Genomic DNA, 5,034 nt, shown 5'->3' with positions numbered 1-5,034 from the left:
ATTCTGCCAACTTTGATATTTGTAGTTCCACTAGTTTCATATCTGTTCTGTCAACTTTGAAAATGCACAGACTCTCTGCTAATGAGTCTGTGTCTACCAAGATTAATTATTCTTATTACTAGAAATATTCTTAAATTCACTATCTATTCTGGTGCCTAGGAAAGTCTGGGCATTTTAGTTAGTTGTCAAATTTGAAATATTCCTGCTTAGATAAGAATTCCACATTCCAAATTAGCTGTACAGCATCTAGTTTTGCAAGCCTCACTCTAAGGCAGACTGAAATCCTTTTAACTTTGTTTTCCCTTATTAATTTAACTAATATTCAGCAAAGAATATACTTGCTAACTTCTGAGTTTACAAACAATAAATTTTGTAACATTCTATGTGCTACTTTCCCTTTAAATGACTTCAGAACAGCTTTTAAGGTCCCTATTTGGTGCTGGAGCTTCTGAATCAAACTGTTCAGAAGCTGGCATTTTCATTTGTGGACCATGTGGCTTCTGTTGACTATCTATCTATCCTACTAATCTATCCTACTAATCTATCCTACTAATTATTTTACAACTTTTACCCAAACAAAACACTTTTGCTGGCTTTTGTTAAACTCTTATGGCTGGCAGTTTGCTTCTAACACTAAGTTTTTACTTTGATTCAGAATATTCTTATATATTTCATGCTGCATTTTACTTACAGGCAAACTTGAATGCAATCTACCGACTCCCTATTCAGTTGCAGGAATTCGAATGATTTTGCTTCTGTTTACGACTTCATCAGTTAACCCTCATTACCCCATTAGGGTTCATCAGTTTATTGCCTGGCTTAATCTTGCTACTGTTTAGAGATCATAGAAGGCTCTCTTTTGTCTAAATGTAGGCATTTCTTCTGCAGCCTAACTCTATTTTTAGGTGTTACACTGCTTCTCTGTAAATATATTATTTTAAAACTTTATCCTGGTTTAACAATGTCTTATTTTCTTCAAGAGGCTCAAAGCTTATGTAGATTTTTAAAATCTTTGTTCCAGTCTGCATTTCAGACTTCTGTTACAGCCTATCTTTATCCATCACTTTGACAGTTCTTTTGAAGCTTCAGCTTGACTATAAATTTTACTAGTTAGCTTGACAACTAATAGCTGTTATCTTGATTGTGTCAAATTGGTTTATTGCTTAAGCAATTAACTACCTCTATTTGTTATCTGGGACCTCTCTGTGTTAGGCTAGCATTTCGTTAACCCAGCTCTGACTCTGAAGGGTGACACAGAGTTCATTGGATTTTTCTCTTGCATTTCCCTCTAAGGCTTCTGGGCAAAATGGATTCAAACTATCTACTTTTTGCCTTTATATTACTAAACTTATTGCTTTAAACTAATTCACTTAGGTAACCTTAAGTGTTCCTTACAACTTTGTAATGCTTTTGTACAAACAGAAATTGCTTTTCTGGGCCTGGTTAAACTTCTTGCTGAACCAATGTTTGTGAATTTCTATCCCAAACAGTCTCCCTTAATAGTCTCCATCATGGCTATAACTTTGGCATAAGTTTGTTTTGGCCTTTCAAACATACATTTGAACAAAACATCATGACATTTTACTGTATTTCCTTCTGGCCTGTTAAGCATAAGTTTGGGTTTTGCCTTTGGCCTTGCCTTATTTCCTCCCAGATTTGACAGTGTGTTAAGTAATCATATATGCATTTCTCGAACTGACGGCCAGCGCATATGGCTTGCAGCAGCACTCACTGCCAGGCAATAGTAGTACCCCCAGCATGTTTTGCAGGAGGCTAGGTTAGAGCTTGCACAGTGTCAACAGTGGCAGAGGCCGTGCAAGTGAGGGCTCCAGGGCTCCTGCACAGGTGGCGAGTTCGGGTGAAATCGTAAAATGTAAAATCTGAACCTCCTTTGGCTCCTGGGCCCAGGAACACCCTGCACCCCCCCCCTTTCATGGGCTCTGGTCAGCTTGAAGCCTAAATACGAGGAACCTTCCTTCAACGCAAGAGCACATCTTCCAACAATTAACATGTGACAACTGAGATACTTTGGCACATTTAGCATATCAAAGCCCCCATCTCATCCCAGCAACAGGGGGGTGCTGCTGGTTTTCCTTTACTCTTCGCTGTTTTCTGAAGCCAGGGGTGTTGGTAAGTGGTCTTAGGAATCTCCTGTTGTATGTATGGATAGTTAAGAATGTTTAATCTCATACTGAATCTGGTTGTACTTCAAAAGTATGTGCCACTCAAAGAAATTTAGCAATGGGTGCTTAAAGGAAAGGAAAATTAGTGCACATACATCCATATGAGCAGATTTTCAGTTGTGTTACTAGATTTTCAGACACCATTTTCAGTGGTGTCACTAGGAGCACCTCACCTGGTACGGGAGACCAGCGCGTCACCTCATGTTGGATGGGGAAGATGATGCACATTCATCATGGCCTTTCTGGGTTTTTTTGGCTATAACTTCGATAGAATAAATATATTTCAATGTGGTTTGTTGCATTGCATTCTACATGAAACCACACATCCATTGATATATAACATGATGGTATTATTGGAAAATACTAAGATTTCAAAAACTTTGACCAGTAGTGATGTCATGTGCTGTCCGCACCCTCTTCACCCCCTAGCAATGCCCCTGCTTATTTTATTTTTATATTGTACCACATTTGTTAAAGCACTCAATCCCTATTCACACATTATGTGCTGCCTGCAACACAAGCTCATGGATCTATATTTGTGTCTGTTATTCTCAAGTCATGCCCAACCTGTGTGTGGCAGTGCACCCAATCTGTATTCTGCATCTCTGAGCAGTCCGGACCCTATGTTGACTTTTAAAAATGAACCCATGTAGAGTCACTCAGCTGAAAACTGTGTACACACAGACACCAGTATGCATGTATAATGTAATGTATGAACAAATCCTTCTATCCTGGACTTGCTTCTGGAGATTGCTAGCCTGAAAGTGAGGGATTCTTGTTCTGTTTTTCTCCCAGACACCTTTGCTTGAAAGCCCTATCCTACCTCCCACCACACCGCTGTGTGCAGCAGCACCATGGAGAGGCACCCTGCATGCTGGGGGAGATCAGGAGGCTTGAAAGAGGAGGAAAAAATATTTTCCCTTTAGCTATCCATAGGCCTCCTGATGGCCTCTTACAGTGTTCCACAACACTGTGGTACGGTCTTTCTCCATACCACTTCACATAGTCCATCTAATTTGAAGTACCGAAAGTAAGTGGTGATAACATCATTGCCAGTCACTTCTGGCTTGGGAGACCAGATGCAATGCAACAAAAACCAGTAAGAGGCTCGGGGTGGATGGGATTTTCAGGTGTCGAAAAGCATGCTCTGGAGCCTCCTATAGCTGTTATGACCTGGTTTCACTACTGGGCAGCAGGTGTGCTGAAGAACCACCTCTACTACTGGTGGTACCTGTACCACTGATTGAGAAATACTGGCCTATGAGTTTCCTTGTAGTAAGCCCAAGGACAGAAAAGGGGAAGGATGAGTGGGGGATTTGTTCCAGGACCCCTGCCCCACAGATTTGCACTGCCTTCTTCCCTCTTGCCCGAGTGATGGTATATAAGAAAGTGAAAGAAGGCGGACTAGGGGTTTGGGCCCTGGGACCTTTGTTCTTGGCGACCTTTGTCTCCTATAACTGGCAACTGGGCGAAATGGAGGCAGAGGCCGCAGGAAGGGGGAGCCTTTGCATCTGTATGGGCCCAATTTGGAGACACTTGGAAAAAGACGACCTGAGGACAGAAATGGTGGGCGAAAGAAGAGACGGGATACGTACTCACTCAGGTGACAAAACGATCTTTGCCAGAGTACATGAGGGAGGCGGTGACTCTGATGAAGGAGATGGGGCTCTTGGCCAAGCCGTATAAAACCAGCGAGCTGAAAGGGAAACAACGCAAGCGTTACGTGTATGAAACGACAGTACAGGATTTTATTATTACCAAGAGAGACAGCAAAGTAAGACGCACTTTTCCGTGTACCTCTTGCAGGAGAAGGTGGCACACAGTGCCTTTAGCAAGAAGAGAATTCCCTTTAGTTTATGGAAATTAAGGTGGAGGGCTTTCCATCAGGTCCTTCAGGTCCATCAGGTCAGGGTGGAAGCAGCAAACCCATGGCTGCAAGAAGATCAGAAGAGGTGCAAGAGGCCCACCAGTTCAGGGTCTAGATCCTCTAGATAGAGGACTGATAGAAACAGTAGCCCATTTTGCCAGCAAAGGAGTTGTGGAGGGGCATAGCGAGGGCATTTAAGTGGCCTGAACTGGCCCAACAGGCCTGGGAGACTATTGTCTCTGGGAAGGAGCCGACAGGAGGTATGAGAGGACCCAAGAGGACGAGTAATGCGGGACAGTGGAGGGGAGGAGACCATAGGTGGGAGGTGCCATGGTCTATGGTAAGATTGCTAAATCTGTATGTCCTTTTTGCGCTGGGCATCCAAAGGGGCAAAGAAATAAAGGAGAAAAAGTCCACCAACACACAGGGATGGGTCTGATTTGTGGTCTCCAAAGCAGTGTCAAGGCTTACAAAAGGGTGAGAACCGGTAGAGACAGGTGGAAAAAATGGTGGGAGTGGTTAGAGGGGGGTGAATCTAACATGATGTATCTCCGTTTCATACACTACCTCTGTTTCATACACTATACTGCACAAAGCAGACTGCTCCAGCTCCAGTAACTATAAAAGACTCCCAGTCAATCAAGCACCCAGTCAGAGGAAACAGTCTAGAGCTGAGGAATGCCAATCAGGGAGAACTATGAATGGTGCAGAGGGGCCGCTATTTCAGAGACCACCTAGGGTGGCTGAGTTGTAGGAAAGATCTCTGGCATGGAAGATGCCAGGAATTTCGTGATTTTCTTCACCTGGAAGCATAATGCCATGGCCAGCTTTGGTTGAGGACTGAGTAATTGATGTCGCTGTCCCTCCCCAAATCTACCATGTTGTTGCAGATGTGCACAAAAGCTAGGTGTGGAAGAGGGCCAATTTTCAGCTCAGCCTCCAATCTGCACCAAGCAGACTGTCAACATTTCCAAGAATCCAGGC

This window comes from Tiliqua scincoides, chromosome 10 (assembly GCF_035046505.1).
Source record: "Tiliqua scincoides isolate rTilSci1 chromosome 10, rTilSci1.hap2, whole genome shotgun sequence".
In the NCBI taxonomy this organism is placed as follows: domain Eukaryota; kingdom Metazoa; phylum Chordata; class Lepidosauria; order Squamata; family Scincidae; genus Tiliqua; species Tiliqua scincoides.
Note: the sequence above shows the minus strand (reverse complement) of the source record.